Source organism: Pinus tabuliformis, chromosome 7 (genome assembly GCF_031772625.1).
Source record: "Pinus tabuliformis cultivar Carrire ecotype Pingquan chromosome 7, CPIR1, whole genome shotgun sequence".
NCBI classification, from domain to species: domain Eukaryota; kingdom Viridiplantae; phylum Streptophyta; class Pinopsida; order Pinales; family Pinaceae; genus Pinus; species Pinus tabuliformis.
Window position 1 is genome coordinate 921670859 of NC_142293.1, and position 13399 is coordinate 921684257.

Below are 13399 nucleotides of genomic sequence, written 5' to 3' on the forward strand. Positions count from 1 at the left end.
GACTACATACTTTTTCCAGCCCCAACATCAGATTTTGAATTTTCTCTCTCTCTCTCTCAGGAATAACTATGCAATCCTTGAGCAATTTCTGCTCAAGCATCTTCAAGGCTCCAGCTCATCCCTTGGCCTCTAAGACTGTGCAATGCATAGTCACTAGCTTTCCCAGCTGCGCATTACATAGTTCTAGTCCTTAGTCCTCAACCTTGTCCAATGAGACTATGCAATTCATAGTCTCTTCTTTCTCCTTCCTGACTAAGATTGTACATTGTGTAGTCTCAAGCCTCAAGGTCTCTCCTTGTCTACTGAGATTGTGGACTGCACAGTTCAAGAGCATAGTCTTTGTCCCAGACTCCATAAACTACACAATCCTTCTCTTCAGTCACTGTGTTGTTGCTTTAATTTTAGTTGATAAACTGATCTACTTGAGCTAATTTTTTTCGCCATGAATGCATCTTTTGGTTACAGGTTCTACAGGTTTTGAGCTCATCTCTCTTTCATCAGCTGCCATCATCTTGCCTCCTAAGAGACCAATCTCAAAAGAAACAATAAAGAGCAGTATCGATGAAGTGGTTGACAGCACTCTAGTTACCATTCCTATTCTATTTGATACTTAACTATTCATTTAAAAAGACATATATCATATGGCATACAGTCAAATATGCATGCACACCAACATAATTCAATGTAGATCTCAAGGAAATATAGGAGTACATTAACATCCAGTGGTCAAGTTTTCACAGAGTTGCTTGCAAGTTACCAGTCCTACCCTACGCAGATGTCATAAAATGGAGCATGGAGCACTTTAAAAACAATATGATGATCCAATATCGATCACACCTACATTACTATGGGATGCATTTGGTGCCAAAATTCTTCTACAAAATGAGGTTGTGGAATTTTTCCTCCATCTTCTCTCGAGTGTACCATTTAGACTTGCCTTGAAATTTCCCTTTCAAACCAATCTACAAAAGGTCATGTCGTCCTTGTATTTTTGTTTTGGACCTATTATACAAAAAATCATCCTCTATCAACTCTACATGAGCATCTAGTACTTTAAAAAAGGTAATACATGTTCCTCTTCCTACTCTGGCATGGAAGTCGCATAGAGTTTCAGAATCTCTACGTTCACCATTGAGTAAATGCACATATATGGGGGTATATTGATTCAACAGGAAGTATTTCCTACCTTTTCAAATATCCTAAAGGGACCATACCTCAAAGCCTTGATTTTCTTACCAAGATCCTATAGCCTCTCCTTGTTTAATTATAACCATACATTGTCTCCCATCTTGAATAACTTGCATGTTCTATGTTGATCATGCCTAGTGTTAGGTTCCTATACCAATAGGTGTCATATTTCATGATTGACTAATGAAATGCCAAATATGTTCATCCTTTACATGCTGCAAAGGTTCCATATTTTCAAAAATCAAAAAATTTTAAAAAAAATGAAAAGAGGGTATGCCCTAAAAGAAAAATCAAAGGGCAAGAAGAATGAATTGGTCAAAAGAAAGGAAATGAACCCCAAAGAAAAGACCAAGAAAATGTGCTAGTCCAAAATGCCACTACTATCCTATTTTTTGCAAAGAAGTTCAATATGTGCAATCAATGACTTATTTCACACTTGATGGATGGCCAAACAGCTTAATCTTGGCCAATCCATGTTTAAATTTCTTGTTTTAGAAATAGTGAATGAAAGCTGTCCAAACAGTTCAAGCTTGGCAGATCAGTGGTTAGGTAGAGAAGCAAGGGTGCTCAACAGTTAAATCTGAGCCCCTGGAAGAAATAAGGGCAGACTTAGATAGGAGGGCACTTAAAAGAAAACAAGAGAGTAAGGGTTTGCTAGTTCAAATGCACCCAATCAAAAAGGAAGAAAAATGTTAGGTGTATTAGGCTGGGTAGGCAGTTTTGATGTTGCAGAGGCAGGTTTGTGAACAGTTTTGTCTTTTTAAGATGTTGCATCTCATGGATATCATAAGTGCTATGGCAAGGTGGTTACAAAACAAATGGAGCATTACTAATATCCCTTCCCATTTTTCCAAGAACACTTACTAACATCCCCTCAAGGACATTGTGATCTGTTCAATGCTCCTAGTTCACTTCATTTCATGGAAAAGACTAAGTGAAACTTTGTTTTTCTTAGGCAAATAAAGCCACATTTCTTGTGTAAAAATGTTTCTCTCCTATTTATGCTAAGCTTTCCAAGTTCATGATTGAATCCCTTTTTATTTTCCTAAAAGCTTAAGTTCCACTTTTTTCACTTGGTGCTTGGTTTGTATATACTTATCATTTTAACCTATTAACTCTATTATATAAATCTTATATAATGTTTTCCCCGCCCCTATTTACATAAAATACATAAAATCCCAAAGTTTTTAATATTCCACCTCAGGCTTAATTAAAGCCATATGTTAATGTTTTAAGGGGGTCCAAGGTTTATCCGAAACCTTGTGGACAACCCTCCCCACGCGCACATATAAACATTGGGATTTATTTAACGTTTGGTTGAATAAATAGCCACACCCACCCAACAAACCCAAAGTTGAAATACATTGCAAAACCCCGCAAAAACATTACAAAACGTTAAATATTATGGCGGGTCCCCACACCATACGCCTCCGCCAACTCCACCCATTCATCGACCGTCTGATCCGGGCTTTCCCATCGGACGATCCACGTCAATATCGGAACCCCTCCGATAGCTGAACAATAGCGCCCGGGAAAATGGCAGTTTTTCCGTTGTACAGAATACACGTGGCGCCGCCTGGTTTTATCGTGTCCCCTCTGCCCAAAACAGCCTTTGTCGAAAAGCGGTGCGAGATAATACCATATACTGCCCCCGCTTCCTACCGCTGACGTCGTCACCCACGTCATTGCCCACATCAGCACCCATGTTGTCTGCCACCTCACGTCCGCATCATCCGCTGTGTCACCCACGTCACCGCCAAGTTAGCCTCCGTACCCCCGCTACACGAAAAATATTACGTCATGCTGACGTCACCCGATCGAAGCGCGCCAAAACCCGCCAAAATCAAATTTTTGTCAAAAAGGTGTAAAATGTCGTTTTTTCGTTCATTTCTGTTTGTTTCTTCTACGCGAATTCTACATGCTTTTTCATGTTCGAAGTAGTATTTCGACTATACAGTCCGCCACTTGCTAATTTGAGTCCACAGCTTGGCCCCTCAGCTCGGTCTGCCACCTACATTTTTCACAGGGCGCCCATTAAAGCAGGTATTTACTCAATTTCCTCCAAACCCTATGTATTTCTGGTTTTTCTCTGAGTTACATCCGTGAAACCAAAAATCGCAAAATTCATTCTATAGCTCTTGAAAAATACACCACAACCATCCCTGTTTTTTAAATTTTTCCCAAGCAACCTCTTTTGTCCATTTTCCACAGAAAACCAGACTTCCACAATTAAAAACACAGTGCTGCCTTCAAACCTGCGCATTGCAACCTCTGTTTTTACCTATTTTACCAAGAAATCCCTCAAACTTCGTCTCCCTCTGCAAAATTTCGCCCATTAAACTAAATTCAAATCGGTCTCAGCCTGCAAATTCTCTGAGAAAACTCCCAGAAGCTATAATTTTACCTATTGTTGCTGCAAAAGCCCAAGCTCCAAGTTGAAAAGTCATAAAATAATTTGAAAAATGGAGGCTCCAGTGGCCCTCAATGTTGACCCCTTAATGCACCACATAAAGAATTGGAATGGTTTCCCCTTGCTGACAGAGATTTCCAGATTAAAGACTTAATTGCTGACAAGCCTCACCTTCAAGCTTTTTGTGAAATTAGGAATAGTTACCACAGCAATGTTGATGTCTATGGAATTTGGGAGTCCAACATGCCCATGTACTACCTCCCTTCAGTAAATGTGCTTCCTGATCTCATCCACTTATGTTGTGCCAATTATGACCCCACACAAAGAGCAGTTATGGCCCCATCTGGGACTATCCTCTTCTATATCACCCCTCAATCCATCAACTGCTACACTTTAAGCCAACTCAGCCTCTCGCTCCTCTCTCCATGGAATTCTTTCTTGACCAAGGTGCCAAACTGCCCAGTTCAGAGATAACTAGAATAGCTCAATTATTCATGAGACCATATCGCCAGCCCAGGCAGCGACCTCCTTATAATCAGGTCTAGTTCAATGAAGCTAGACAATTCATTACTGACATGATTTCCTACATCTTGGGATTTAAAACCAATGAGCATATTGATGAGGCTATCTTAGTTTTGTTGTCCATGTTTACTCCAAGACAGCCCCCTGCTGTCCAATATGATTATGCCACCTTCATAGCTAATAAGATCCATGAACAATTCATGAGCCTGGACAGAGAAAGAGTGTTCAAATACACATCATACATATATCATTTGCTGTTGTACAATCAACCTGATAGTTTTCAAATTCCCCTTAGAAAATTGGATCTCAAAGGAGAGCGCAGGTCTGTAATCTTCTGGACCTCAGTATTCCATGAAGTCCATAACTCTCCTTATACTTATTGTGAATTCATTGACCTGTTCATATATCCAGCCTCTTCTTTATTGATGACAACTCCTCCTGCCAGACTCTCCAGTGAAATGCAGAAAATTTTACATCTCTCAAAAGGCTACAGTATAGGTGACTGGTACTTTTACCAGAATCACACAAAGATCGGAATATATGGCTATGAGTTGTGCCCCTATAAGTTGCCAAAATATGTACCTATGAGATTGTTTGCCCTGGAATACTTCAGGCAATTTATTAGCTCAGATTTGACTCATTTCTATGGTGCTAGGAAAAAGACACAGCTCAAAATAAGAAATCAATTGGGCCATTTTGTCTTCAATAAAAGGGAAGCCTGGGAAGAGGCTGATAATATTTTAGGGGAGCAACTTAAGCTGAAACAAAGTTGTTATTGGGCACCATATGACCCTGAACATTTCATAAGTTATAGAAAAGTGAAAAACAAACTTACAGCATATGTTCACCACAAAATCCCTGAAATTCAACAGTATGCTAACCAACAAGAATGGGTAGAAGGCACATTAGTAGAAGAGATTACTGAGGAAGAGAAATTGGAAAAAGCCATGAAAGAGCTTGAAAAAACGCTTGAACTGGACTCTTTTGGACAAGTATCCTTCAAACTGCCTCAACACATAGGAGGTGATACATCTTTTGTCGGGACTTCTCAGCAGCCCACACAAAAAGCCATCACAGGGTCAGCAAAGGGCAAAGAGGTAATAGGTTCAAAACAGGACATAATGACAGACTAGCCAGCTACATCAAAGGAACAAGGCCAAGGGAAGGTCCCCCCAGCACAAACAAAAGCACCAGAAATCCCTGTACTACAAACTCCTCTAAATGAGGAGAGAGGCAAGAAAAGGGATAGGCAAGAAGACACACCGATCAGCGGTCCTGAAGAGCAACCAGGGGAGAAAAGGCAGAGATTGAACCCCCTATCAGAGGAGGAATTCATTCAGGAGACCACAGACAGTCTAAGGGAAGAAAGAGCAGTCACCCAGGACACATCCCCAGTCACAAAAACATCGGCCAGTTCACATAGACAGGAGATTTGAAGACAACATAGTGTGGAATTTTCTTCTGCCGGGACACAAGGCAGGCAAGGCTCTGACATTAAGAGAACATTTACTGAAATAAAGGCAAAGAATGAGCCAATAAGAATTCAACTTTATAATCACTTGCTGAAGATGGCCCCCACAAATCAACAAAGGTTAATGTCAGCATATGACATTCAAGAAGGAAAGATGATCCTGAGTCACTTCAAGCCCAAAATGCAGCAACCACAGTCAGCTGTTGATTACATCAGGACCAATCTAGAAGTATTAGCCAAAGACATCTAGCCAATGGACCAGATTGAATTACATAAGCAAACCGGAGAAATGGTATACTCCACATTGGCAAATAAGGCATTGCTGGCCCACAAATTGCAGAATTCTTTAAATAATACCTCTGCCCAATTGGAGTTGGAAAAAGCTTCCTCTTTAGCCAAGGATAACAGGATCAAGTCCTTGGAAGAGATTATCATAGAGCTGGGACATGATCCCAAGGATGCTAAAGGCATCAAAGCATTAATAAAAAAGAAGGAAGAAGACATTGCAGCTCTCAGGAAGCAACTCAAGCTGCCCATTACCATGCATCCCAAAACTACAGAGATTGTTGAGCAGAAATCACAGGAAGATACGATGGACCTGCTAACGAAAATGAATGAGAGATTGGCAGAAACGGAGAAGGCATTGGAGAAAGCACTGCAAGAAAAATAGGGAGAGTTTGCCTCTCAGCCATCTCAAACAGCTTCAATAGCTACAACTTCTCCTTCTACAGTCACAACAGCAGTCCCTCCTACTGTCCCGGCATCAACAGCACCAAGTACATCAACAACAACAACAGCAGACAGCAACACTACCATGACTACTGAGCAACTGATAGAGGCTATGGAGGATCTAAGACTTAAAGTATCAGAGCTAAAGGATACTAAAGAGAAATTGGCCAAGTTGGAAATAAGTTATGACAAGTCCAAAATGACTGTGGCAGAAAAAACAAGAGAGATAAAGGCATTGGAAAATAAAGTAAAGGCATTGGAAAAGGACCTCTTATTAGACAAGCCTCTAGGAGAAATCAGGAGCATTTTGTGGGCCAACATTGGCCAATCCATCACTGTTGTATGGAAACCAATACAGATAATTCATGAGCAGATTGATTTGGTGACAGTAGCTCAAGAAGAAATTCAAAAAGCAGGGATTCATTGGGACACATGCCCGAGCAAGCCAATAGGCTAATACAGTTTTTGAACACCCACACCAAGGAACAACTGGCAGCACTATATATCAGGGATAGGACAGGCACCATCCTAACAATTAAAAGAGTTTTGACCATGAGGAACTTCATAAAAAATCTAGAGAGGAAGTGCCATGACATGCAAATGAGATAAATGCTTTCACACAAAAGTTTACAGCTTTGGAGGAAAAAGGTCTTCCCGGTTTATTAACTAATGACTATAGACTGATGACACATGAAGACTATATTCGCAGGTTGAATACATATGTGGATAGCCAAGCCACAGCATCATCATGTTCTGTAGGAGAAAAGGCACTCCCATCTGGACAGAACCTATATGACAATTTGGAAAATCTGTTTTTTATTGAACATGAAGGCATCTTTTCACAGTCCAGCACACTTTCTTCAGGTACATGGATGCTGATGAAACTCTAATAAAAATGCACAAACACCAATTACCAGAGCACCAGTGGTGGCAGAGTATGCTCGAAATTTTGTAGGCAAATTTCAAAGTTTTGTTTATTTTTCCAGAACATAACAGATGCCATAAAGTGAAGAAAAGATCAGATAAAAATCGCGCTGGGTAGCAGTCAATTAAAGTGCAGGAAAAAGAACCCGAGAAAACAACGCCAGCAGCGTGGAAGTTCACTAAAGTATCCATTGGCCGACTCGCTGAGAAAATAACCAATCCATCTCACCAACTGAGCGGCCATCACAGCATTTCTTACTTCTGCATTCATTTCTCTCTGTTCCCAAGAGCATTTACTCCTTCTTTAGTGTAGGTGAAAGAATTTATTGCAAGATATCATCTCTTTGAGATATTTTGTAAACATTTTTGTACAAATACCTCCCCAAGCTAAGTATTAGGGGTTGGTGATACCATTCTGGGACTGCGTTGTAAATTTGAGAACTCTTCTAAATAAAAGGTTGCTGGAATGCTTTGTTGATGAACTCTTTGGCTATGGAATTGATGGCAGAAGCCCATGTTGCAGAATTCTCGAATTGTTTCATGGATCAATAAGTCTTTTAAACTCATGTTTTACTGTTTCTGTGTTTTATATATCATTTACATATCATACTCTAAATTGCAGGGAAAAAGAATAGCTCAGAACTTACTTAACTGTACTCTGTGTTCAATCCCTGTTATTTTTAAATGTTTTCTTCAGAATTAGCATATGTAGGAATTCTTAACTACTCCTTGGAAATATTCACCCACTTTCCCTCTGTTAGCATGATGAAGGATTCTTAGTTTCCCTTCACCCCCTGACCCCATTCCACCTGATTCCAGCTTGAAAATTGTTCCATGGTTAATTACCTTGCTCTGTAGTACCCCCTTCTGTCAAAGAAACCATATCCAGAAATTCACCTTCATTGACTCCATTAACCCAATGGTCTGAACTTCTCATATTTTGCATCCTTGTTCTATTGAACATCACCATCCAAAAAATCAAACAAACCATTGTACTTTATAACTAGCCTAACATATAGCAAAACAAAGCTAAATCATAAAGAGAGAGCCCTCTCTGGCTGCAGATTGGCTAGAATCTGCATCTAAAATATTGGTTAGTGGTTACCTTGGTCGTATTCCCTTTTCTCACAGCTTTTGGGGAACAACCTGAGTGATAACACCTAGCCTTATATTTTTTTGTGACTTATGCAATGTCTCTTATACCCATATATGGATCTACCTAATATTCTCATAATAAAAAAATTCCCTAAAGGCATCCCCTATAAGATCCTCCCTCATTCCTCCTTGTTTCCCATATGATTTATGCTTAGGTGAAGGTGGAAAATATTGAAAACAAGTTTCAAATGGAGACTTACCTATAGAAGTGTGGATTACTATATTATAAGAGTTTTGTAATGTACTATATTTTCATCCCAAATTTTTTGATGCTTCCTATTGTAACCCCTCAAAAGGTGAACCAAATTCTTATTGACTACTTTTGTCTGCCCATATATATGTGGATGGAATGTTGTATACCTCTTCAACTTCGTGTCCATCTTCTCTCACAATGTAGTCCAAAACGCATTGAGAAATATTTTTCCCTTGTTTGAAATAATTCTCCTTGGTATCCCAAAGTGTACCCAAACCTGTCCAAATAAGATGTTCGCTACTTGTCAAAAACCATGAAAAGTAGTCATGCCCCTTCTTGTTTGTTAGTAAACCTCCTACAAATTCCATAGGAATACTTCCCCAAGGACAAGTGAGTACATGCAAGGGATGATGTAGACCATGTTTCTTGTTACTATGCTTGTTGGTACAATAAATAAAACATCTTCTTATGAACCTAGATATGTTTTCTTGCATCTTGGGCCAATACACATATCTATGTAAGTTGGCCACTATCCACCCTACACCAAAGTGCCCTGGAACCTTTGAAGTGTGAGCCTCTCAAATCAACTACAATCACTCACTTTTAGGAACACATAACTTATCAATTTTATATAGTAATCCATCCTAGAGATGGTAGTCAACTTTGTTGTCACCATTGTGCACGTGAATCTGGCTTTGCAACCTTTGAAACGCCTCCTTGAAGTCCTCATCCTCTTATATGCCTCTCTATATGCATCTCTATATGCATCATGGGTGAATGGCTCCATGTGCATCAGATTTCCCAAAGTTGTAATCTTTGTTTTGGGTGGCCTTGAAAGCATTTTGGCCAACTTGTTCATGTTTCCCTTCTTATAATTGTTCACTAATTGAAACTTATTTAAAAACCCCATCCACTCATAAAGCTTGGTTTGTTGTAGCTTACTCTGGGCTTGTATATACTCTAGTGGCTAATGATCTATCTAGATTATAGTATCCTTTCCCATTAGATAGTGTTTCCACTTCTTCATAGCTTGCACTAGGGCATAGAGATCCTTGTCATAGGTAGGGTAGTTGAGAATTTCCCCATGAAATACTTCAGAATAATAGCATACAAACCTTCCTTGCCACATCTAGATTGTTCCCATAACATAGCAACTTGCAGCTATCTCCACTTCTAAGGGTTGTTGCAAGTTTGGTAAGGTTAGAACTAATGCTTGAGCGATCTTCTTCTTTAACTCTTCAAATACCTTACATTGATCCTTTCCCCGCTAGCAACTCTTGCCACTTATTTTTATGGAATGAAGTGGTGCTGCTAACTACAAAAAAAAAGGCTATGAATTTCCTTATGTATTATGCTACCCCAACGAAACTCTTAATCTTAGAAACAATACTAGGCATTCGCCACTTCATGATGGTCTCCATCTTGGCAAGATCTATCTTCAACTCTCCTGCACCTATCACATACCTAGATACACCAAATATTGATGATAAAACTCACACATATTGATATTTACTAGTAATTGGTGCTTCTTTAATGTCTCTAGCACATATGACAAATGTGATATCTGCTCATCCCATGTAGCATTGTATACTATTATATCATCCAAATACACAATAATGAATGAATCTATAAAACGGTGTATTATATCATGCATTAACCTCATAAACATAGCTAGTGCATTCCATAGGCCAAATGGAATGACTAACCACATATACAAACCTTTCCTTGTTTTGAAGGTGGTTTTCTATGTATATTCTTCTCTGACTCAAACCTAGTGATATCTTGACTTTAAGTCCAATTTGGTGAAGTGTTTGGCTTGCTCTAATTGACCTAACATATCATCTTTCCTTGGAAAGGCATACCTATTCTTGAGCATGATTTTGATTAAAGTTGTGTAATCAATACACATCTACCAAATCCCATCCTCCTTTGGTAAGGGATACATCATCTTGAGCATAATTTTTTTAACATTTTTTAATAAATACGCATCCACCAAGTCCCATCCTTCTTTAGAACAATGATGATGAGATACCCAAAGGGTAAGGTGCTTGTTCGAATGATGCCTTGTTCCACAAGTTACTACAAATACTTATTCACCTCACTTGCTTCTATAATATATTTCCTACACAAATGATGTTTGGAATTGGGGATTCTAGAAATAGTTGGATCACATCCTCCATGTCCCTTTTGTATGGTATCCATTTAGGCTCATGGAACACATCTATGTATGCATGTAGTAACTCGTCTAGTTTTTTTTTGTATCTTAGTACACCTCTCCAGGAATAACTTTACCCTCACTGACTCTTCTACACACCAATTTTCTCTTAATAAATGTAAAACATACTTTTTGCTAGAACTAATCAGTTTCTTGTCTTGGTTGGCACTTACCAGTGAAATTTCAGACTTTCCATTGTGCTTATTTATGGTGAAGGATTTTCCATCCTTGAAGAAGTGGCATTGGTTGGTTATTTGCATGAATATTGCATCCCACATGTATATAGGCGGATCCATCTTGGTCGGATCTATATTAATCTCTCCTCCACCTATCACATACCCCAAATACACCAAAGGATATTGTGAAAACTTACACGTTTTAAGATTTTCTAGTAGTCAATGTTGCTTGAATGCCTCAAGCACCTACATCAAATGTGAGATGTTCTATAGCCATATATCATTTTATACCAGTATATCATCCAAATATACAATAGCAAATGAATCTACAAAAGAGAATCTTATATCATCCATTAACCTCATAAACATAGTTGGTGCATTGCATAGGAAAAATTGCATGACTAACCACTCATATAAATCTTGCCTAGTTTGAAGGTGGTTTTCCATGTAGCTTCGTCTCTAACTAAAACCTGGTGATAACTTGACTTTAAGTCCATCTTGGTGAATTGCTTGGCTTGCTGCAACTGATTCAGCATATCATTTATCCTAGGCAGGGGGTACCTGTTCTTGAGTACAATTTTATTTAACACCATGTAATCAATACACATCTACCAAGTCCATCCTTCTTTTTCACAGTGACGATGTGTTGAAAATGCAGCAAGAAAGTCTCAATTTTGATTTTTCCTAAATCAAATTGAGTAAATTTGAAGTTCTACATTAGCAAACAACTTGGAGGAGTTAACTGAGGTGACATGGCTCTTGTAACTTAGTTAAGAACACTCAATTCGAGTTAATGAGTTGAAGTTCAATTTGCTTGTGTTGATTCCTAAAAAATAGGAGTCTAACTTAGTTCATTCAATTTAAGGGAATGAAGTTCAGTTGTATGTAGTGATTCCTAAATTTTAGAAGCCTAGGTTGAGTTAATTTCAGTTGTAATCAGTTAAACTAGTTCTAAATGTTAATAGAAATAGTTGGTGGTCATTTTAGTAGGACATCAGTCTAACTCAGAGATCATATAGTTAACTGATCAATCAGCTAATAATTAGCTCATGCATGCAAAGAATATGAGTTTCCCAGTTGTGGTGGAGTTTCCAAGGCAGTTAACCAACAGTTGTAAAATCGTTGAGTGTACAGATTTTGCACGAGGTCAGGTGATAAACCTTGAGGAATTGCGCAAGAATTTTGGAGGAAAATCCTAGTTAATAGGGGCCTATTTCCTTAGGAATTGCGCAAGAAAATAGGGGCTCAAGTAGAGGCAAAATTTGACTAATTTTGGGTCAGATCTTCTCAGTGAGTAGAGAGATAGGTTATGCACTTGCAGGTTGTGCTCAGTTGAGAAAAACGAAATTAATACATCTCTATTCATCATATTAATGCAAGAAGGAATTGGGGTTTTTAGTAGTTTAATTTACCTGGGGAAAATATTATTTTCAAGTGTGTTATTTCTTATTGCATGTCTGAGATTTTTGTTCTAAATTATGAATTAACTTCTACAGAGCAGTAGAGTAGGCTTGTTTCTTATAATTTTGATTAAAAATTCATGGGCAGTTGCAAATATAAAGCCTAATTTCTACATGGTATCAGAGTTATATTTACATTAGAGCAGGAAATTCAAAGTTGTTTCTCAGAGGTTTGAATTTGGAGATCAATTTAGTAGGATTTCTTTAGTGCTGAGAGTATGGCCTGCAATGGACTAAGGCTAGAGTATGCCTTGGAAGGAACCTAAAATTTTGTTGCATGGAAGGATCTCATGGAGGTAGAATTGGATGACAATGGATTGCTAGAATACATCAAGACAGATGTTGTAAAACCTCAATAATTTGATGTCCAAAACCTTTCCCATTGGAAGAAAGATGTAGCTAAGGTGAGGAGAATAACCTTGGAGGGAGTACAAGATCATATTGTCTTGAATCTCCATAGAAAAGAAACTCCATTCACGATATGTTCGAGAATAATAGTGACCAAAGGACGCTGGCGCTCAAGGATAAACTTCGAAGTATCAAGATGAAGAAGAATGACATAATTCTGCAATATTTGAGCAAGTTTACATAGTTTTGTGATGAACTTGATGCAGTGAATTTTAATGGCCCTGAAGAAGACCTGGTAAGCCTACCCCCTTATGTGCCTTACCAAGAGCTAGCATATTTATCAAGGTTTGGTGAACGAGAGGGAGAAATTACCGAATTGGGAATGCTTATGGTCTGATTTGGTACAAGAGGAAATAAGGCGAAATACCAGTGATGGAACCTCATTCAAAGAAGAGGAAGAGGCCTTTTCTCTACTCAACAAAGGAATGAAGGCCAAGGGAAAGAAGTACCAAGGTAAGGATGAACCCATCCAAGAGGGCAAGAATAAAGACTTGTCCAAAATTAAATGCTTCAATTGTCATGAATTCAAGCACTATGCTACTAAGTGT